The sequence below is a fragment of the Dipodomys spectabilis genome, unplaced genomic scaffold (genome assembly GCF_019054845.1).
Source record: "Dipodomys spectabilis isolate Male_0828 unplaced genomic scaffold, ASM1905484v1 ptg000337l, whole genome shotgun sequence".
NCBI lineage: Eukaryota > Metazoa > Chordata > Mammalia > Rodentia > Heteromyidae > Dipodomys > Dipodomys spectabilis.
The window spans coordinates 457,973-482,500 of record NW_024871014.1 but is presented as its reverse complement, the minus strand read 5'-3'; the positions used below and the strand labels follow the sequence as shown (position 1 = coordinate 482,500).

Genomic DNA, 24,528 nt, shown 5'->3' with positions numbered 1-24,528 from the left:
GTATACACATGTAAGTAGGATATTAATACATAAACTTGGCCTTTGCTTTTTGAAATATTTTTGGTGGCCATCCCATGGCTTAAACTCAGGGTGTGATACTTTCCTCAGCTATTTTGCTCAAGGCTGAGGCTCTACTAATGCCACAGCTCCACTGCCAGCCATCAGGTCGTTCACTGAACAAAAGCGCCTCCCAGGCTTTCCTGACTGATCTGGCCTGTATCTCTTATTTGGCCTTCTCTTTCAAAGCTGGATCTCTACCCTCTAGGACACTGCTCCACTTCTGGTTTTCTGGTGGTTTATTGGAGACAAGAGTCTCACAGACTTTCCTGGTAGGGCTGGCTTTCAATCATGATCCCCTGAGGAGGATTCAAGTGGTTTTCCTCAGGGATTCACCTAGGAGCCACTCCACACAAATCTTTCATCTAAATCTCGAGAGGTACTAGAAAAAAACGGAAACAGGAAGATGATTCTAGTGTGTTCTAGATACTTAAGTTTGGAGACACAAAACACTCATAATTATTAGATCACTTTCTAGGCAAAAGGAGCAATGCAGACAGTATGAGGATTGTTCCAGCTTTCGGTCCTCATACCCTGAGACAGTAAATTAAGTGCATCTCAATGCTAAGTGACAGAACTGGTATGTCTTGTGGACATTTTCTCATGAATCTTGTGACACTCAATTCTCACTTTTGGTTTCAAACCTGTGACTAGAGGGGATGATGAGTAGAGAAAATCCTTTTCAGAGAACGTAGCTATAAAGAACATTGGGTAGTTGACTTATAAATCCAAACCATTGGAATGACCCTATTAAGAAGTCAGATTGTCCAGATTATAAAACAAAGAAGAAAAGAAAGAAGGTGCCAGTGTCTGCTGACTGTAATCCGTGCTCCTTAGGAGGCTAAGATGTAGAGAATCTGAGTTCGAATCCAGCCAGCATAAGAAAGTCCATGGCACTGTTATTTCAAAGAGATCACAGAAAAATCCAGAAGTGGGATTGTGACTCCACCTTAATGCACTACCCTTGAGCAAAAGGAGCTCAGAGACAAGGCCTAGGCTCATAGTTCAACCCTTGGACCTGTCCCCTCAAAAAGAACCTGCACACCTCCCTGTTTTTGTGTATGTATAGATACATTCCTATAAGTGAAGCTCCTGAGTAGCTATGATAAATGGCACCCAAGGTAGGAAATTTGTATTCAATACAATGAGTTCATAGCACAGAGATTGCTTTTATGACATTACATGTTCCAGGGCTCCCCTCATTGCTCCCAGTGTAGCCTGAGGGTTTCTCTGCATCCCAGGCCAGCTGGGAGAAGTCTCTTTCATTGCCTGGACAGGCACACAAAAGGCCTCACTCCTGTAGAGCTGTGTATCAAACAACTCCATCTGGGCCAATTAGTGAGGAGGAGTGTGGGCGGGCTCTGAAGGTCAGGAGAAAAAGTCCTCTTTGTACAACAAGCTATCTCTCTACCCAGTGCTGTTTTTTGACAGGAAGCCTTCATTTGTGCCAACTCCCATGGCAGGCCAAGTTCTGTGCACTCATCTTGTCTTTGTGAGACTATATTCCAGGGCTCATATACAGTGCTCAATATAATTCAGGAGTCTTTCTGGCAGACAACTAGGGCACTGAACCTAATGAAATGTTCCACGGAGGGCAATGATGGGTCTATGATGCCTTTTCTAGTTTTCTGGAAGCTTTGGAAATCCAAGCACATGTTGTATATCACAAAGCTTCCAGTCATCTATGGCTGGTGAAACTCTTCTGATTTTGAAACCTTTGACCTCTCCTAGTTGGGCTCTGGATGACTAGGTTTTGGGGTTGAACACAGGGCCTGGGTGCTGGCAATGAGCTCAGAACAGAAGTCTAGTGCTTTACCATTTTGTGTCACAGCTTCACTTCTGCTTTCTCTGTGTGTGTGTGAGTGTGTGTGTGTGTGTGTGTGTGTGTGTGTGTGTGTTTGTGTGTGCATATTCTAGTCCTGGCGCTTGAACTCAGGACATGAGCACTGTACCTAGTTTCTCTTCTACAAGGATTGCCCTCTCCTTCTTGAACCACAGAGGCACTTTAGGCTTTTTCGTAGTGATGTGGTCCTGAGAAATCATATATGCAAAGCACTCTACCCCTAAGGCACATTCCCAGCCCTCTACTTCAGTTTGTTAGTGTGTATCTATCTTTTTTTTATTATTGTCGGTTGGAGGAGTGGAAAGCTGGCCCTGGGGGCTGTCTCTGAGCTCTTCAGCTCAAATCTTGTTGCTCTACCACTTGAGCCACAGAGCCACTCCTGGTTTTCTTGTGATTCATTGGAGCTAAGTGTCTCAAGGGCTTTCCTACCCAGGCTAGCGTTGAGCCATGATCCTCAGATCTCATCCTCCTGAGTAGGTAGGATGATCAGCATGAACCATAAGCACCCAGCTATCACTTCATGTTTCTTAGTGGTGAATTGGATATAATAGTCTCATGGAACCTTTTGTGTCTGAGATAGTTTGGAACCCAGATCCTCAGATCTCAGCTTCCTGAGAAGGCAGGATGACAGACCTGTGCTATAGAACCCTAGGCCGTGACACTCTGTTGCAAGAGGTTCCTTGGCTCCAGGTGGTGAAGTGCTATCCATGAGCCCAAGAGGTAAGTGTCAGTGCTTAGGCCCTGAGTTCAAGGTTCATGACTGAGAAAAACAAAACAAAACAAAACAATTGTCTGCAGGAAACAACTCACTAGTCTTCAGTAATACATAATTTTACCCCTCCCATGGGGACATATCTGAGTGTCAATATTCTTGTCTGCATAATCATCTCAGTTGTGGAGTTCTTACAAGGACAAGATGAAAGAATACATCCTTTGATGGACAAGACATATAACACTCTTTTTTATTCTGTAGTGAGGCTTGAATTTTTGGCCTGAGCTCTGTCCCTCAGCTCTTCAGCTCAAGGCTAGTGTTCTACCATTTGAGTTACAGCACCACTTCCGGTTTTCTTGTGGTTTATTGGAGATAAGGTTTTCACCGACTTTCCTGCCCGGGCTGGCTTTGAACTGCGATCCTCAGATCTCAGCCTCCTGAGTAGCTAGGATGACATGCATGAGCCACCGGTGCCTGCCTCCACATAACCCTCTTTACAGGGTTCAGCAAAGAGCATCTTGTGAAAGACTCATCATCCAGCACCCAATGCAGGACTCAACACACTGAACTCGGTGAAGGACTCAGCACATATCCTGTGCAGGATTCAGCACACAGCACCCTGTGAGGGACTCAGAACCCCAGGAAGGACTCATCACATAGCTGTATCCCACAAGCTGTCATTAGTATTAGGGTGCTTTCATCAGTATCACCATTCTTTCAGAAACACATCACAAACTGCACAAAGTTCACATCTAATCATTTAGAGGGGTATTTTTTTGGGGGGGGAGTCACCCACAGGGATTGCACTAAAATGTTGGGGGTAATATCCTAAGATCTTTTGCTCAAGGCTAGAGCTCTACCATTTTGAGCCACAGCTCAGATTTTCACAGACATCTTGCCAGGGCTGGATTTTAAACCCACCAGTGTCAGGTCTCAGCCCCCGTGTATCTTGGATGACAGGGGTGAACAAGCCAGCAGTATCTCGTTCCATGGCGCTTGGTTGCAGTGGTATACATCTGGCTATTCAGATTAGATTGCAGTTGTCAGCATCAGACACCCAGCTTGCTCTGTGATGAGGTATTTGAAGTCCTATTCTTATAGAGTTACAGTCACAACATTCAATCTTTTTTGGTGCCCGTCCTGGGTCTTGAGTAAGCCTCTAGACACAGTCCCTAAGATTTTATGCTCAAAGCTAGTGCTCGACTGCTTGAGCGACAGCACAACTTCCGGATTTTTATGTGCATGTGGTAGTGAGGAATCGAATCCAGGACTTTGTATGTGCTAGCCATCACTATAGCACTGAGCCACAGGAGTGATGTGTATAAACAGATAAATGTGTAGATCGGCATATATATATATGTCTACATATATATGTAGATGTATAAATATATATATATGTATAAAACAAGAGAAAGATGAGTGTATATTATTAAATTACATAAATTATATTATTGCCAATTATTGAAAAATTATTCCTTCCATTTTTAAGTATCATGGTTGAGTACATAATAAAGTATTAATTGAAAATTAGTCAATGTAGTGTAGTTGTTGTGTATAATTTTATAGTATACTCATACACTAACTACTAATTTAATTGTTACGTTTATAACATTTGTATGGATGTATTTTGGAATGCGTTTCTTAGAATCTCCCACCAATCATTAGTGGCAGTCCCAGGATTTGACCTCCAGGCTTAAGTTGAGGTTTCGGCTATGGCTATCATAATAGCCAGCCAAACATCAGCATGTAAGATCATGTACACATTCTGGGCCTTGTCATTTAGACCCAGGATGATCACAATGCAAAGCAAAAAAATGTAAAACCACCTTCTTGAACTTCTCTGTTTTATCTTTCTCCTTTTTATTTTTATTTTTTGCTAATGCCAAGATTTGAACTTGGGTCCTAGGATCCCAAGCTCAGCTGTGGCAGAGATGCCAAGACCTGAGTTCAAGACCCATGTTTGGCCAAAAAACATAATAAAATAAAGCCCTGGATGGAATTTTTTTGGAATTTTTTGGAATTTTTCTGGCTGGCATGGGATTTGAACTCAGGGTCTGGGTAACTCTGTGGCATTGTGGGTGAAGGGGAAGCTCTCGGTCCTTGAAGACAAGAAATTCAGACCAGTTCCCAGGCTCTGAATTGACGCCACAGCACTGGAAAAAATAATATTCATATATGATCACTGTTTACATACATGGGTTTAGTAAGTATGACATTTATTACCCTTATTTATTTATTATTATTACACATATAACATTTCATTTATTACATCCTATCACGAGTATATATTTGCATATGGATTATACATCATACTGAGACCCAGGATTTTTTTTTCAGGAAAAAAATGTGTCGAAAGTGGTTTCTTCCTACATGAATAAATTTTTGGCGATGCTGGGATTTCAACTCATGGCCTACAATGGCTAATCCATAAATGGGGTCACAGTCTTAGCACACCAGCCTCTGGCAATCTGAGCTGCCCGGAAGTTCTAAGGACCTGTGATCAAGCCACAGTAGTGCCCTATATATATATTGATAGATGTGTAGAAGGCTATATATATACATATATACACACACACACACACACACACACACACATATATATACAGAGAATGGTTGAATGAAAAAGGGAAAAGTCCTGTAAGGAAGTGGTTTGATAGCAGAAGGAGAAAGACCTGGGAGGAGAAGAAGTTGAGGGAGGGCAGGAGGTAAAGGATGGCAATTGACGACCCATTCAAAGCAGTTCAGGCCTGTGGAGAGTGAAGAGGCCTGAAGAGAAGAAGGAACTGGTAGAAGGGAGAAAGGGAAAGACCTCAAAGGAAGTATAGTTCTGTAGTGGAAAGACAAAAGAAAGGGTAAAAAAGGCTGGCCCTTTGATGTTTGGAGTTTTGGATTTCATAATTTTGGGGGTTGGTGGTTAGGAGAACACTTATGATATTAAATGTGTCTCTATGGATTCTCTTGAACTATAGAGGTCTTAATATTTCGAGACCCCCATCGAGATAATCCATTTGGATGGCATCAGGCCTTGGCCTCAGGGAAAAATCCTCATAGGTGAGAGTGTCAGCACTCAGGGTTGAGAGTCTACCTCAAGTGTTTGTCTCCGGAGGAGAATCATGGACAAAAAGTCATTTAGGGTCCTCTAGGGGTGTGTGGGCAAGCTTGCCAGCCTGATTGGGGATCCCCTCTGGAGGTCATCTGTTGCTTCCTTGGGAAGCCATCTGGGAACTCCTTGAGAGGTCATGCAGGGCTTCTTTGGGAAGCCATCTGGAACCTCCTTGAGAGGTCATGTAGCCCTTCCTTGGGAAGCCATCTGGAACCTCATCAAGACTACATCTGCAACTTCCTTGAGAAGCCATCTGAGACCTACCCTGGAGGTCATCTGGAGCCTTCTCCTGGGGCCATCTTGGACTTTCTCCAGAGGTCATTTGGGGCTTCCTCAGGAGGTCATCTGAGACCTCTATAAAAGTAGTGATTGGGAAATAAGGGAAACCATGGACCTAAGTTTCTTTGGGCCTGGCTTACTTCACTTAATATAATTTTTTCCAAGTCTTTCCATTTCCTAACAAATGGGGCAAAGTCATTCTTTTTGGTGGAGGCATAGAATTCCATTGTGTATATATACTACATTTTCTTGATCCATTCATCTACTGAGGGGCATCTGGGTTGGGGCTTCCTTAAGAGGCAATCTAGGACCACCTCCTGAGGTCATCTGGAGCTTCTTTTGGAGGTCATCTCAGGTTACCTTGATAAGAAATATATGGCTGTCTTCGGACATCATCTGGAACTTCCTTGAGAAGCCATATAGGATGTCATCTGTGGCTTTCTCAAGAGGGTTATCTTGAACCTTCTCTGGAGTTCATATGTGGCCTCCTTGAGTGGCCATCTGGGAGCTACTGGTGAGGTAATCTCAGCCTCATTGAGAGGACATCTGGGACCTCCTTTGGAAGTCATCTGACACTTCCTTGGGAAGCCATTTGGAACATCCATGAGAGGTCATCTAGGGCTTCCTAAGGAGGACATATGTGACATCCTCCAGAGGTCATCTGCGACCTCCTCAAGAGGCAATCTGGAATGTCCTCTCTGTCATCTGGGACCTCCTATAGAGGTCAACATTGAGAGATTTGGGGCATGTGGGTTAAGTGTCTGTGGCTATTGTTCTGTGTGTGCATGCTGATAGTTCTGTGTCCTGTATGACCCTCGGTTTACTCCTTTTCTCAGGATGGGAGAACAAGGCCTAAATTTGTCATATCCAAAAAATATTCTCCCCCAGGGTTACAGAATCCCTCAGAGGAAGATGCACTGATGTACTCTTTCTCCTATTCCTTGCCATCAGCACCTCTAATGTTAAGTCCTCCCATGCGAAATTTGGTTACTTGTACCATCCTGAGGTGGTACAGTATGGTATGTTACCCTTATTACCCTTGAGACGGGAACATGGAGGAGATGGTGGGCAGGTCCCCTTTTTAATATATGGTCCCTTTACAACTAGTGACCTGTATTACTGGAAACAGCAAAATCCATCCTTTTCAGAAAAAAAAACAACCAGGGCTCATTACCTCATTAGAGACAGTAATTTTCACACACATGCACAACTGGGATGAGTGCCAGCAAACTTTACAGATGATTTTCACCTGGTAGAAAAGGGAGTGAATACTGCTCAGTAACTTGAATGTGGTCCCTGGACCGGACAGTAGCTCCACTATTGAACCAGACCATTTGGATCAAGTCTTTCCCCAGATTTATCCAAGCTGAGACTAACAGCAATTGAGGTATGGAGGTGCTTACCAATTATTGCCAGGTTTGGTTAGCAGTGATACCGCAGAGGCTGGAAAGCCAGAAAGGTGAGTGAGATGGGAGAGTTCCCCAGTGAGTACCCTAATGCTTTTCTGAAACTTCTCCCAGAAGCCTATAGGACCTATAAGCCTATAGATCTTGAAGCCTTGGAGAATCAAAGAGCCCTAAATATGGCTTTTGTTAGTTAGCCACATATCTTAGAAGAAAGCTTCAAAAGTTATAAAGTTTTGAGGGAAAGGTGTATTTTGAGTTGGAAGTGGTTGCCCAGTGGGTGTTTGACAACAGAGGTACCCTGGAAAAAAAAAGAGTAAGAAGGGAGTTTGAGTTTTGGTAGGAGCACCAGAATAGGGATCAAGAAACCCTTGGCAAAGACAGTACAATTCATTTGCAAATGGCAGTAGGGAACCTCCAGGACTAGATCAGTGTGCTTATTGCAAGAAAAATGGACATTGGAAAAAGGAATGTCCAAGGGGGAGAAAGATTGAAAATGACAGGTTATGTAATCCCATTAACACCTGGAAAATGTGATTGTATCTCTGGAGAAACATGCAAAGGAGCTTGAGGCTCTGAATTCCAACTGTGTTTAATTTAAAAACAGCTGTATAAAATTAAGAAGAAATGTGGCAAAGAAAAAAATTCACACACTTCTATCTCAAAACACAGTTTATAAAATACTGAATCTCCAATATGTGCTAAACAAAACCCACTAAGAGGTTAAAACCAAATAGAAGAGAACACTGGAGAAACCAGAGAATTATTGACGTGAAGAAAAGCTTTGAAGATATAAATTACGAACTTGTGAGAGTCAAAAATGAGAAGAAAATCCTCAAAAGGAACCTAGAAAACAGTCAGAATTAAATGAAATTCAAGTACATTAGCCTGGGTGAGCATGAGGCAAGTTAGGGGACCACAGGTCAGAGGCCAACAGAAGCACAAGACAGCAATGCTACCATCCTTGCTAACCACAAGTGAGGCCAAGAAGAGATACTGATGCTTCATTAAGAAATAGTGGACATAATAAAAGAGCTGGACCTGATATAAGAATGTATTAGCCTGAAGTACATGTTGATTATAAGCTTTGAAGAGTGTCACCAGATATTCAAAACAACAGAGAAAGAAGATAAGAATAGTTATAGAGAAAGACGAGGAAGTGTTATGTCATAGAAGATGAGACCAAGAAAAGTGAACAGGAAATATCAGGCTCAAGAAAGAGATTGTTACTCTTCAGTAAGAGTTAAAGGACCACATGGTCTGATAAAGAATGCCGGGGAAAGGAAAAGAGCATTGGGAAGAAAAACAGAAGCGCTAAACAAACAGTTGAAAGATCTGTCACAAAAATACAGTGAAGTGGAAAACTAGAAAGAGAAACTACTAGAGTAAAAAGCCAAAAAGACTGCTGAGATCTTCACCATAAATGTAATGCAGAAATATCATGTCCCAATGGAACAGGTGGAGGTGGGAAAATTTACCTCTCAATAGCACCTTTGTGAACTTAAGGAAGGAGCTGAAGAGCAAGCAAAGGGGTTGTGAGAAGGAACAGCAGTTGGCCAGTCAAAGGAACTCTCATGTGACCCTGCCAAAACATTTGCAGGTTAAGGAGCACATTGAGAAGGAGAGTGGGATCATGAAAGCAAGTTTGAGAGAAAAGGAGGAGAATAAAATGGAAGAAGTATCCAAGGTTCAGAGTACTATACAGGAGTTAAAGAAACTAGAGACCCTAAGATACAGAGAAACATCTGAGCTGGTTAGGTAGCTTGAGAGACCACTCTAAAACCAACGGGGTCTCTAGAGCTACTAGTTCTTAAGATTAAAGGAAGAAGCAAAAACAGTGGTAATAAGTGTGCAAATTTTGAAACTAAACTTGGGAAAAATTCATACAGGCTTAAGCTGTCAGTTTATATGTAGATATTTGCACCAAGGTAAATTGCCCGAGGCTACTGCCTAAGACTGATCTGAAAACCAGTGGGGCCTCAGCCTGACAATCCTTTGTAATGTGTATAGGTAATTTCCAACAGGTAAAAGCTGAAAAGCTGGAACAAATGGAAAGAATTCACATGTGAGGAACCTCAGATGGTGAATTGGGCAAGTGGACTTCACAGAGGTAAAGCCTGGAAAGTATGGGTATTGGTATCTATTATAATAGTGGACACTTTTTCAGGCTGAGCTGAGGCATGTAATAATTCCTTGATTTGACTTACCCTTAGGTGTGGGGTCCGAAGTTGGCACTGCACTCATGGCCTAAGTTCTCAATTATTAACTAATGCCCTAGGAATAAATTGGAAGTTACAATCCATATATAGACCTCAGAGTTCAAGGCACTAGAAAGAATGAGTATGACCTTAAAGGAAACTTTAACTAAATTAAATACAGAGACTGGCCATGGCTACGTAAGTCTCCTTCACTTTGCTCTTCTTCAAGCAAGATGTAACCATTATGTTAAAGAATTTAATCCCTTTGAAATACTTTAGGATATACCACCCGCTTTGTTCCCTAATCTTGTGAAGGCTATATTAACAGAAATGTCTAACTACAAATTGCTGGCTTTACAACATATTCTTTTATGTACCTATCCTTTGGTAACCAAGGCCCACTTGCCGCCTAAGAAAAATTCCACCTGACAAGGAGGGGCCAAGATGGCAATGGAACAGCAGGGAAACACCACAGCTCTCTCCAACCAAAAACAGTGTTTGGCTTTCAATGCTCTGTTTCACCAAGTGACACCCTCCCCCCCAAAAAAATGCAATTGCTCAGAGAGATATAGGAAGTGATAAAAGAAAAGGGAAAAACCTACACAGACAGTAAAGTGGGAAGACCCTTCCCCCACCCCTTGTTGGTGATGGGGCTCTGTGCTGAGCAGCTTAAGTTGTGGGGATTCGTGCCAGGCTGCTTAAGTATCCTGGCTCTGACGCTCCAAAGACCACACACAGGCAAGCATCCCAAGGCTCCCAGAAGACTCCCAAGGTACAGTGCCAACCCAGAGAATACAAACAGAAATCTCAAATGCAGAGCCGGCATGAAGACTTCCCTCAGTGGCCCTGGCACGGCGCCTCTGCCTGGTTGGTGCAAGCAGCACAATCCAGTCTGGAACAGCAGCAGCTTTCAGCAGTGGTGAATGACCCTAGACTCACACTGTGGTACTTCTGTCCTGCTGGTTTAAACAGCCTAGCCTAACCTGGAGCAGCAGCAGCAGAAACTGGCAGTGGCAGCAAACCACCAAGACTCCGGGCACGATGCCTCTTGGCACTAGCCCACAGGAACAGCCCAGACCAGCCCAGGGCGGCAGCGGTGGCTAAGGTGGAGACAGCTGCAGTGAACAACTCCAGACCCCTGGTGGTTTGTGCCTCTCCATACTGACCCACATAAGCGGCCCAGCCAAGCCAGAGGCAGAGCAGTGTCTAACACCTGACTCGTGGTGGAGTGTGTGGCTTGCATATGTGGCCCAGCTGATCCTGGGGCAGTGGCAGCAGCTCAAGCAGTGCATCAGTTGTGGCAGCAGCAGTGGCATCGACAGCGGCTGTGAACAACTACAGACGTGCAGTGGGGTGCAGCATCTCTCCATACTGGCTTGCATAAGCAGCTCAGCCCAGCCCATGCTGGCAAAGGTGGTGAACAGCCACAGACTTGAGGCAGGGTGTGGTGCTGAACTACCCCAGAAAATCCTCATGAACATTCTTGCCTGGGATGGCTTTAAAACTGAATACTCAGATGTGAGCCTCCTGAGTAGCTAGAATTACAGGCATTCCCACCAGCAGGGTCTTATTCTTGCAAACTCCCTAACTTTTTCTCAAATAGATCATTTGTTAGTTCATACAAGGAATTTAAGCAAATACAAGAGGATCGACATAGTACCCTGTATTCTATCTGACCATACTGGAATCAAACTGGTTCTCAATAACAAGGCATAAAGTAGATAAAACTTAAACATATGGAAATTAAACAACATTCTTGGAACAATACATGGGTTACAGAAGAAATTAAAGAAAAATTAAAAAGTTCCTACAATTCAATGAAAATACATCAGAAAGAAACCTATGGGACCCAGTGAAAGGAGTCCTGAGGGGCAAATTTATTGCTCTCAGCATGCATATCAAGATCAATAGAAAGCCTACGGATTGGGAGAAGAACTTCACTAGCCATACAACGGACAAGGGTCTCACATTTAAAATATACTTGGAACTCAAATATTAAATCCCCCAATAACAAATCCTCAAAGAAACAACTGCCCAATAAATAAGTGAGCTAAAGACTTAAACAGAAACTTCTCTGAAGAGGAAAGATGGATGGCCAATAGACACATGAAGAAATGCTCAACCTCCCTAGCCATAAAAGAAATGCAAATCAAAACAACATTGAGATACCACCTCACCCCAGTTAGAATGGCTAAAATCAAGAACTATAATAATAACAGATGCTGGAGTGGATGTGGACAGAAGGAAAGCTTACTTCATTGTTGGTGGGAGTGTAAACTTGTTCAACCAGTTTGGAAGGTAGTATGGAGGTTCCTCAAAAGACTCCACATAGAGCTCCCCTATGACCCAGCAATCCCAATTCTGGGTGTTTACCCACATGATCACAAACAAGACCACACTAAAGCTACCAGCACGACTATGATTATTGCAGAATTATTTACCATAGCTAAGATATGGAACCAACCCAGATGCCCCTCAGTAGATGAATGGATCAAGAAAATGTGGTATATATACACAATGGAAGTCTATGCTCCATCAGAAAGAATGACATTGCTCCATTTGTTAGGAAATGGAAACACTTGGAAAAAATTATGTTACGTGAATTAAGCCAGGCCCAAAGAAACATAGGTCCCATGGTTTCCCTTATTTGCAATATCTAGTATATGTCTGAGTCAAGCAGAAAAGGTCAGATAAGGTGATGTTAGGGAAATGAACCCTAAGATATGTATTCAAATGTTTTTTTTTCTTTCATGCGATTGTTTCTAACACATTTATAAGAATATTTCTTTGTTGCTTTGTATGTCCCTCCCCCACAGTATAACCCCTGCTTTTACTGTATTTGATGTCGGTATAATTTTTGGAGGGGAAGGGGAAAAACAAATTATTTAAGTAAGGATACAGGTGGACCCATTGCAACAACGAGATATACAAGTCGTTATGTCGAAAACTAACTTTACAACTTTGGTGGGGGAAGAGGGGGAGCAGGGGGGATTGGTTGGGGGTCAGGGAGAGGATGGTAATGGATGTGAAGGGGAAACAAAGGAGGAGGCTACAATGCTTGATAAGAAATGTACTCATCATCTTGCCCATGTAATTGTAACCCCTCAGTACAGTATTTTCACAATAAAAATAAATTAAAAAATTAAAAAAAGAAAACATAGACCAAGTAAACAATGTTATGATGCAACTAAAACTGCTAGAGGAACAAGAAAAATTGAACCTAAAGTTGCTAGACAGAAAAAGATAACTGAAATAAGAGCTGAAATTAATGAGATACAAAGAAAATTATTAATAAAATTAATAAAACAAAAAGCTGTTTAAAAAAATCTCAATAAAGCTGACAGACCACTGGCAAGAGTAATGAACAAAAGAGAGGAGACCCAAATCAATAATATCAGAGATACCACAGGAAAAATTACAACAATAATCCACTCAAAGCACTAGCTTTGAGCATAAAAGCTTAGAGACTGTGTCTAGACTCTTACTCAAGACCCAGGAATGGCACCAAATAAAGATAGAATATTTTTACTGCAACTATATAATGATAGCACTGCAAATACCTCATCATAGAGCAAGCCAGGAGTCTGTTGCTGACAGCTGCCATCTAACCTGACTTAGCCAGAGGTAAATGGCTCCACAGAACCAGATGCCACCGGCTCATTAACCCCTGTCATCCAAGATACACGGGGACTGAGATCTGACCCTGATGGGTTTAAAGTCCAGCCCTGGCAGGAAGTCAGCAAAACTCTGAGCTGTGGCTCAAAGTGGTAGAGCTCTAGCCTTGAGCAAAAGATCGTAGGACAGTACCCCCAAACTTTCAATACAATCCCTGTGGCTGACTCCACCTCCTCCAAAAAAACCCCACCCCTCAAAATCATTAGATGTGAACTTTGTATGGTTTGTGATGTGATTCTGAAAGAATGGTGATACTGATGAAAGCACTCTAATTCTAATGACAGTGTGTGGGATACAGCTATTTGATGAGTCCTTTATGATGTGTTGTGTGCTGAGTCCTTTACACGGTGCATTTTTTTCATCTGGTTCTTATAAGAGTTCCACAAGTAAGATGATTGTGCAGATGAGAAATTTGAGGCTCAGATATATCCCCATATCAAGGCCAAAATTATGTATTTCCTAACTCTAGTGAGTTGTCTCCTACAGACAATTGTTTGGGTTTATTTTTCTCAGTCATGAACTTTGAACTCAGGGCCTAGCCACTGACCCTTCCCTGTTGGGCTCATCGCTAGCTCCCTATCACGTGGAGCCAAGAACCCCCTTGCAACAGAGTGTTACAGTCTAGGATCTGCAGCTTAGGTCTGTCATCCTGCCTACTGAGGAAGCTGAGACCTGACGATCTGGGTTCCAAACTATCCCAGACACAAAAGGTCCTAAGAGACTACAATCTCCTATTCACCACTTAGAAACACGAAATGGAAGCTGGGCGCCAGTGATTTGCACCTGTCATCCTAGCTACTCAGGAGCCTGAGAGCTGATGATCACAGCCCAAAACCAGGCTGGGCAGGAAATTCCTTGAAAGGTTTCTCTCCACTGAACTACCAAAAACCTGCCGGGGTGCTGTAGCTCAAGTGATAGATCACTTGGCTTTAGCTGAAGAGCTCAAGGACAGCACCCAGGCCTAGACATCAATTCCTCCAACTTCCAAGAGAAGAAAGAAATAAACCTGAATTTGAGGGCTGGGAATGTGTCTTAGGGGTAGAGTGCTTTGCATGTATGAATCCCTGGGTTTGATTCCTTAGTACCACATCACTAGAAAAAAGTCTGAAGTGCCTGTGTGGCTTAAGTGGTAGAGTGCTATCCTTGTACTGGAGAAACTCAGGTACAGTGTTCAGGTCTTGATTTCAAGCTCCAGGACAAGTGTATGCACACACACACACACACACACACACACACACACACACACACACACACAGATACCAGAAGTGAAGCTGTGAAACCAACTGTTAAAGCACTGAGCTCCAGTTCTGAGCTCATGGTCAGCACCCAGGCCCTGTGTTCAACCTAGCCACCCAGAGCCTAACTAGGAGAGGTCAAAGGTTTCAAAACCTGATGAGCTTCACCAGCCCTAAATGACAGGAAGCATTGTGATATTAAACATGTGCTTAGATTTAGCAAGCTTCCAGAAACCTAGGAATACACCATTGCAACTAATGAAGCATTTTATTAGGTTCAGCTCCCTTGTTGTCTACCATAAGGACGCTTGAATTAATTGTAGCAGGTTATTTCAGCACTGGAACATAGTCTAACAAAAAGACAGGATGAGTGCGGGGAACTTGGCCTGCCATGGGAGGTGGCACAAATGAAGGCTTCCTGTGAAAACAGCACTGGGAAGAAGAGATGGCTTGGGGTACAAAGAGGCCTTTTTCTCCTGGCCTTCAGAGTCCAACCACACTCCTCCTCACTAATCGGCCTTGATGGAGTTGCTTGTTACACAACTGTACAAGAGTGAGGCCTTTTGTCTGCCTGTTCCAACAATGAGGCAGAGTTCCTTCAGCAGTCCCTGGTGCCGAGAAAACCTCAGGCTACAATGGGAACAGTGAGGGGAGCCCCGGAACATGCACTGTCTTGAAAGCACTGTCTCTGCTATGAAATCATTCTATTCAAAGCAAATTTCCTAGCTGGGTGCCTTTCATCTTAGGGACTCTGGACCTTCACCGATAAAAATACATCCATACATACATGGGGAGACATGGAGTCACTTGATTTTTTTGTTTGTTTCTTTTTAGGCAGGTCCGGGGGTTGTATTAGGAGCCTAGGCACTGTGCCTGAGCTCCTTTTGCTCAAGGGTAGAGTTCTGTCCTTGAGCCACAGCTCCATTCATGGAGATTTTTTATTCCTTTGATAACTTCGAATAAGAGTGCTGTGGACTTCCTGTCCAGGCTGAATTCAAACTGGCATTCTCTACCTCACAGATTCCTGAAGAGCTAGGATTAAAGGCAGGAGTAAATAACACCTGGCTTTCGTTTATTCTTGTTCTTTTTTTCATTGTGACAAACTGAAATCTTCACAGTGTCATGCTAATGGTTTGCATTTCGAAGTAAACTACCCAGGCCTGGAATTTGATTGCCAGGACTGCCACCTACAAATGGAGGGAGATCTTGAGAAAATCTTTCCTATTCATGTGAATGCTTAATGGATTGTTATAAAAGTAACAAATAAATTTGCAATTAGTTCATGATTCTCTTATAGAATGCCACACGAAAAATATTTTATTATGTCTTCCATTTTAGCTCTTTTGTATGATTCTCCCAATTAAAAAATACTGACTACTTTTACATTAATGCTACTTCATTAAATGGAGGCATAATTTAATAATAATTCATAAAATGTATAATTTAATATCCTCACATTTTCTTTCTCATATATATTGCAAACTACACATCTATCTATCTATCTATCTATCTATCTATCTATCTATCTATCTATCTATCTATCTCTCACTCTCTCTCTCTGTCTGTCTATATATCTATATCCACATCTTTATCTATATCTATCAGCCATTACTATGGCTTGTTCCACAGAACTGGCTGGCAGCTCAGTTTGCCAAAGGCTTTTGTAGTACAACTGACCCTTTCATGAATTGGGCATTGTGAGCTGTGAATTAAAATCTCAGCATTGCCAGAAGTTTATGTGTGGAGTCAGAAGACAATTTTGACACATGTTTTTCCTTCTCTGTGAAAGTCCTGGGTCTCAGTATGATCTATAATCCTTATGCAAATACATCCATGTGATAAAATGTAATAAATGAAATAAATATTATATATGTAATAATACTAAATAAAATAAAAAACAAGGGTAATAAATATCATATGGAATAAACCCATGTACGTAAATAGATCTCATATACGAATATTTTTTTTTCAGTGCTGGGGCTTGAATTCGGGCCCTGGAAACTGGGCTGAAATTCTTGTCTTCAACGACAGTGCCACAGAATTACCCAGACCTTGAGTTCAAATCCCAGGCCTGCAAGAAAAATGGTGCAAATTCCAAGCCAGAGCCTTGATTTTTTTGGCCAGGACTGGGGCTTGAACTCAGCTTGTGACAACTCTGCGTCAGCTTCGATCATCCTAGGCTAGGGTGCAGCCTCTGGACACACAGCCCATCCTGAGATCCTACGACCAGTGTTCAAATCTTTGGACTGGCAAAAAAGGAGAAGTGCTGGGAAAGAAGCTCAGTAATAGAGTGATTGCCTTGCATGCATAAAGCCCAGGGTTCGATTCCTCAACACCACATAAGCAGAAAAAAGCCAGAAGTAGCGCTATGGCTTAAGAGGTAGAGTGATAGCCTTGAGCTGAAGAGTTGAGGTACAACACCAGAGCCAGAGTTCTGGCCCCTAAACCGAAAAAAAAGAAAAAAAATGCAGAGGGGGAAAAAAAGGAGAAGTACAAAACTGGGAAGTTCCAGAAGGTGGTATTACATTGTTTTATCCTTTGCATTGCAACCATCCTGGGTCTAAATGACAGGGCCCAGATAGTGTACATGACCTTGCACTGCTGAAGTTTGGTGGGCTATCAGGGAAGCCATAGCCCAAACCAACAACCTAGGCCTGGGGTGCGAATCCCAGGACTGCCACCTATGAATGGAAGGAGATCCTAAGAGACACATTCTGATATACATCCATACGAATGGAATGTTGTAAAGTAATAATTACATTAGTAGTTAGTTTATGATTATATTATAAAATTATACACAATAATTATAGTACATTGACTAATTTTCAATTAATACTTTGTTATGTATTTAACCGTAATATTTAAATAAATGAAGGAATAACTTATCAATAATTGGTAGTAATATAGTATATAAAATTAGATAATATACAGACATCTGTGTCTTGTTTTATACATATATATGTGCTTACATACATATATATATATATATGTAACAATCTACATATGTATTTCTACATTTGTCATTCCTGGGCTCAGTGGTAGAGGGTTTGCCTCATATATATGAAGCCTTGGGTTCAATTCTACACTATCACATGCACAGAAAAATCTGGAAGTCTCATGGCTGCTTGTTTTAAAACAAATACACATTAAAACTTTAAAATCATATGGAATTTATTCTTAATGCAAGAATTACAATCACAATTCACCACACAACAGAGCACCCAAAATTATGCAAGAAACACTATTTTCCCCCAAATCCCAATATCTCCAAAGACTTGAATTGTTGGGGACGTTAACACACCACTTTCCCCACTAGATAGATGAACTCAGAAAAACTCAACAGAGAAAATGGAGATCTAAAAAACTGCATAGATCTGGGCTGGGATGTAGCTCAGTGGCAAAGCGCTTGCCTAGCAAGTGCAACGTCCTGGGTTTGATCCCCAGTACCAAAAAAAAAAAAGAAAAGACACACACACAAAAAAAAAAACTGCATAGATCAACTAGATTTAACAGACATCTATGGAATATTCCACGCAGCAGCATCAGAATATACGTTTTTCTCAGCAGCACAAGGAATATTTTCCAAAATAGACCACACTTTAGGCCACAAAGCAAACTTGTCCAAATTCAGAAACATTGAAGTTATACCTTGCGTTCTCTCACACCACAAGGGAATAAAATTAGAACTCAACACCAAAAGCCACCAAAGAAAATCCTGTAACACATGGAGGCTGAACAACACACTGCTGATTCACGAGTGGGTCATGGAAGAGATGAGAAAGGAAATTCAAATGTTCATGATATTCAACAACAATGAACATGCAAATTACCAGCTTCTCTGGGTCACAGCAAAGGCAATACTCAGGGGCAAGTTTATAGCTCTGAGTTCCTACATCAACAAATTGGAGAGATCTGAAACCAACAATTTAATGAGACATCTGAGCTTTCTTGACAAAGAGGAGCAAGATAAACCCCAATCCAGTAGATGGAAAGAAATAATTAAAATTAAATCAGAATTAAATGAATTAGAATCCAAAAAATATAGAAAGAATCAACAAACCAAAGAGTTGATTCTTCAAAAAAATTAATAAAATTGACAGACCCTTAGCAAATCTTATCAGAAAAAGAAGAGAACGCACCCAAATAAATAAATGCAGAGATAAGAAACAACCAAGATACAGAACATTATAAGGGAATACTTCTCAAAATTTTATGCTAATAAGTTTGAAAACTTGGCAGAAATGGGACTTTTCCTAGCAAATACTGACATGCCAAAAATGAACCAAGATGAGTTAAACCATTTTAACAGGCGCATATCAAGGATTGACATAGAAACAGCAATAAGAGACTTCCCATCTAAGAAAAGCCCAGGACCAGATGGTTTTTTAGTGGAATTCTACAAGGCCTTCAAAACAGAGCCGACACCAATATTTCTCCAACTCTTAAATAAAATTGAAAGAGAAAGTTCACTACTGAACTCATTCTATGAAGCTATGATAACCCTCATCCAAAAACCAGGCAGGGACTCATTAAAGAGAGAGGACTGTAGACCCATTACTTTGATGAACATTGATGCAAAACTCAACAAAATTTTGGCCAGTCGTCTTAAACAACGCATCCAGAAAATCATACACCACGGTCAAACAGGATTCATTTCAGGGATGCAAAGCTGGGTCAATATTCGCAAATCAATTAATATAATTCATCACATAAGCAAGAGCAAGGATAAGAACCACATGATTATCTCAATATATGCAAAAAAAAGCATTTGAAAAGATCCAACACCCCTTTATGATGAAGGTTCTGGAAAAATTAGGAATCCATGGAACATTCCTCAATACAATAATGGCTATATATGACAAACCTACAGCCAGCATTATACTTAATGGTGAAAAACTAAAGTCATTTCCGCTTAACTCAGGAACAATACAAGGATGTCCACTATCACCACTTCTCTTCAATCTAGTATTAGAATTCTTATCTACAGCAATAAGACAAGATGCAAACATAAAGGTGATCCAAATAGGGAAAAAAGAAATAAAACTCTTCCTCTTTGCAGATGACATGATCTTGTATTTAAAGAATCCCATAGACACCACTCCCAAATTACTCAAGTTGATTTAAAACTTTGGCAAAGTAGCAGGGTATAAAATTAACCCCCCAAAATCAATGGTTTTTCTGTATGCCAACAATGAGTAAAGTGTTGCTGAAATTAGGAAAGCAACTCCATTTGTAATAGCCCCACAAAAAAATAAAATACCTAGGAATTAACTTAACCAAAGAAGTGAAGGACCTCAATGATGAAAACGTTAAAAACGAAAAAGGAAATCAAAACAGAACTTAGAAGTGGCAAAACCTCCCATGCTCCTGGATTGGAAAGATCAACATCGTGAAAATGGCAATACTTCCCAAGGCTATCTACAAATTCAATGCAACACCTATCGAAATTCCCACCTCATTCTTCAAAGAAATAGAAGAAGCAATCCAAAAAGTCATATGGAACAATAAAAGAACCCGAATAGCTAAAACTATCCTCAATAGAAAGAACAGTGCTGGAGGAATATCAATACCAAATTTCAAACTCGACTATAAAACCATAGTAATCAAAACAGCTTGCTACTGGCACAAGAACAGACCTCAGAAGCAATGAAATAGAATTGAAAACCCAGAAATGAACCTACAGACCTATAGCCATTTAATCTTCAATAAAGGGGCTAAAAAAATAGAATGGAAGAAAGACAGCCTCTTCAGTAAATGGTGCTGGCTTGGTTAACTACTTGTAGAAAACTAAAGCTAGATGCTTATATATCACGCTGCATGAGAATCAACTCCAAATGGATCAAAGACATCAGAGTCAAAGCAGACACTGAAAACATTACAGGATGGAATAGGAGAAACCCTTTGTCTCCTTGGCACAGGCTGAAATTTTCTTAATAGAGACCCAGAAAGACAACAAATTAAAGAAAGGTTGGACAAAATGGGATTACATGAAATTGTAGAGCTTCTGCATGGCAAAGGACATAGCTTGCAAGATCAATAGAAAGCCCACGGATTGGGGGAAGATCTTCACTAGCCATACAACAACGGACAAGGGTCTCATATTTAAAACATACCTGGAACTCAAAAAATTAAATCCCCCAACAACAAATCTTCAAAGAAACAATTGCCCAATAAATAAGTGGGCTAAATACTTAAAGAGAAACTTCTCTGAAGAGGAATGAAAAAGGGCCAATACATACTTTAAGAAATGCTCAACCTCCCTAGCCATAAAAGAAATGCAAATCAAAACAACATTGAGATACCACCTCGTCCCAGGTAGAATGGCTATAATCAAAACTCTAATAACAACAGATGCTGGAGGAGATGTGGACAGAAGTAAACCCTACTGCACTGTTGGTGGGAGTGTAAACTTGTTCAACCTCTTTGCAAAGGAGTATGGAAGTTCCTCAAAAGACTCCACATAGAGCTCACCTATGACCCAGCAATCCAACTTTTGGGCATTTACACAAATGTTCACAAACAAGACCACACTAAAGGTACCAGCACGATATGTTTATTGCAGCATTATTTACCATAGCTAAGATATGGAATCAACCCTGATGCCCCTCAGTAGATGAATGGATCAAGAAAATGCGACACACACACACACACACACACACACACACACAATGGAATTCTTTGCGTCCATCATAAAGAATGACATTGCCCCATTTGTTAGTACATGGAAAGACTTGGAAAAAATTATATTAAGTGAAGTAAGCCAGGCCCAAAGAAATATAGGTCCCATGGTTTTCCTTATTTCCAATAAATAGTATATGTCTGAATCAAGCAGAAAAGCTCAGATAAATTTATGTTAGGGAAATGAACCCTAAATATGTACTCAAATGCTGTTTTCTTTCATGCGATTGTTTCTAACACATTTATAAGATGATATCTTTGTTGCTTTGTATGTCCCTCCCCCATTGTATAACCCCTGCTTTCACTGTATTTGATGTTAGTATAATTTGTGGAGGGTAAGGGAAAAAACGAATCGTTTAAATAGAGATACAGGTGGAAATATTGCAACAATGAGATGTACAAGTCGTTATGTCGAAAACGAACTTTACAACTTTGGTTGTAAAGTTTGTGGGGGGTGATTGGAGGCTTGAATGGGGGGATAGGGGAAGGATGGAATGGGAAGGGGAAACAAAAGAGGATGCTACAATGCTTGATAAGAAATATACTCATTATCTTGCCCATGTAATTGTAACCCCTTTGTACAGTATTTTCACAATAAAAACAAATAATAATCTAGAAAAAAAATAATTACAATCACCATTACTATGCCAAGAAGCTAGGCTTAACACCTTTATAACTTTTAAAAACATCCTAATTGTAGAATATCATTGAAAGCAAGTTACATTATACAAATAAACTTTTTAACCATCTTTTGAAGGCCATTTTAATTTTAATTTTAACACATACAAGGGGCAGTTTTAGCAATACTAATCAGATCATCACATCACTCATTTTAACCATCATGTTTTCAGGGTCTATCTGCAGGGAAAAGGGACAGAACAAAGATGGGCAACTCAGCCCCTCCTATGGAATGTGCCTGCACCCAATCTGACTCTAAGGTTAGATGAACTGCGTTTGTGCCAGCTTGCCCTCTTTTACCATGTGTGGACTCCTCCCAGGGCCAGTCCCACCATCTATGAAGCACCCCACCCCTGGGTCGGTCCCACCATGCATGACCAGCTTAACTACACTTCTGCCTATTCAGCCTCACCCCTAAATATAGATCTTAGGTAGTCTTCTAAATTTTCCCTTTTTTGGGGGATAGGGAGGTTTGAATAAAATACAGTTTTAGACAGACAGAACATGTCATGTTTTGTAACAGTGCTAAATTGACCTTTCCATTTAAATTTTTAATATTTATCCTGAAATTTTAGCCAAGGGAACTAAATCCCAAACTGCCAAAGCATTTAAAAATATTAAAATTTAAAATAACAGATTTTCTAATTTTTACCTTAAAGAATCCTTAAAAAGCCATTTAAAACAATGTGAAAGTTTTTTAAATTTTTAGTAATGTCTAAACCTCTTAACCTTTTACATTTTAAACTTAAATTCACCCAATTTTTACAGCATGTTGACAATTTTTATCTTGAACATGTTTACAAACACATAGAAAACACACAGATCTTAAAGCGTGCATAAATCAAAATCAGTTTTACATAGATTTTTTTCAAAGTTTTTTTAACAAAAATTTAAGACAGTATTTTTTTAAACTAAGTACCTTTGTTAAGCTTCATTTTCCCAGGGCTCGCTTGTTTAGCAAGGCAATTCATCAACGGATCTTTTGAATCCCACCTGTTGGAGAAGGGCTGGTTGAAGGGGTCACCTAAAACTAAACTGGCCTGAATTTTATCCAATTTTAGACAAGAGCACTTTACAAATTGTTACATTGTCAGGACTCGCTGAAAAATCCAAACCAGGTACATAGCCTTCCACACTCTCTGCTCAGGCAGCCTCCACAAGGAGAAAATTCAGCCCAAGACCTGAAAGGAACCAGACTAGTCCAGCAACCTTACATACCTCACAGTGACGCGAGCCTAGCAGGTCTGTGGCTGAGCCCAGCCAGAGGCTAGAACTTTTATTTCCTCAGAGATGTTCAAATAAATAACAAAAATATAAATAAACACAAAAACCAAGAATCCACACTTAAAACAGGTACCAATTCTAAAACAGAACTAGACAACAGCCAAAAGCAGAGTTGGGGACTAATGGGCCCTCAGTTCATTCCTACTAGAACTGCGCCATTCTCAATCAGCAAGCTGAATTCAGAAACTGCTGAGTGAGCTGGCCACCCTCACCCAGAATTTCCCCACCTCAAAAATAGAACAGAAACGACACCAAAGTAAACAAGACAGACAAGTGGCCACAAAGACAAAATCAGATCTCCATGAATTGGGCAACATCTTACCACCAGAGGATTTCTTTTTTTCTTTTTTTTTTTTAGATTCCTGCAAATGTTGATCCAGAGGCCTTCCAAGGTGGAGGAGAATTCTCAGTCATCTTGGGGCAAGGGAAAAAAGACCCTGGAAGCCATCCCCTCAGACTGACAGTCTCCCCCCCATACTCAGACCCTCTGGGCCAAGGCCCGAGGCTAAGATCTTGCTGGTGGCACTTGGTGGTCAGTGGCAGATTCATCTGGCTTAGAGTTTTCCCTGCAGGCCCCTTTCAAAGTTATTGCTAGATCCTGCAGGTTCTCCCTTCCCCCACTGCCTCCTCTTCTAGAGAATAAGTCAACCTTTGATGTCATCCTAAAATTCCAAAATATTAAAACGGGAGAGCGGCTGAGGTGAAAGGAGCGTCTGGCCACCCCATTCGGGGGGCTCCAGGATGCCCGCTGATCCGAAAATGAAAGTTAAATGAGCAAGGAAAGGAAAGAAAGAGAGGCGCTGAATTAAAATGGCAACTACAAATGAGACAAAGAGAGCATGCATGTTGATCTCGAGCTCGAATCCACCCCTAAGCCACGGTTGTGGAGGCCAGACGAGTTCCTGTCCCATAGGATGGCGGAGGCCGATGAGTCCCTACCCGGGAGGTGGATAATCTACCCTTAACCCAGAGTAGCAGAGGCCGGACAAGTCATGGTCCAAAAGACGACAGAGTTAAGCGAGACTCCACTGGGGAAGGCTTCCCCAAGGTCCCAGGGAATTTCTTCAACTCGCCTGCTGGCTACCTTGTAGCACATCTACCAACGTTTCTTGCCAGCTCTAAAACCCTACTTGCAAATCAAACACATAACACGCAACATAAAGCAGCTGCACCCCCTCTTACCGGCTAGCTGGACGACTCGCTGATCAGGTATCTGTGTGGCTTATGGGGGGGGCTATCCCGGACAAGCTCCCACATAAAGTGCTCAGATTTCAGACGCCCCCTCTCAGACCACCAGAGACCATGATCAATGCAAACAGCAAAGAGTCATTTATTGCAAGCTGGAGCTTGGTCCTATGTGTACTTGGTAACTGGTGATGCTAA

General features: G+C 41.3%; 1 long non-coding RNA gene across 3 annotated transcripts in view; it reads right to left on the bottom strand.

Annotated features, from left to right (window-relative positions):
* LOC122095155 overlaps positions 1-24,528 on the bottom strand; it is a 25,645-nt gene extending 1,117 nt beyond the window's left edge. Inside the window, exons 1-4 of one of the 3 annotated variants that reach the window (XR_006145050.1) lie at positions 24,328-24,528; positions 22,781-22,854; positions 7,169-7,243; positions 4,732-4,765 (exon numbers count right to left, since the gene is read on the bottom strand). This is a non-coding gene — a long non-coding RNA (uncharacterized LOC122095155). Of the gene's footprint in view, positions 1-4,731; positions 4,766-7,168; positions 7,244-22,780; positions 22,855-24,327 lie in introns of those variants that run through there. The other 2 variants (XR_006145049.1, XR_006145051.1) reach the window with 2 other exon arrangements.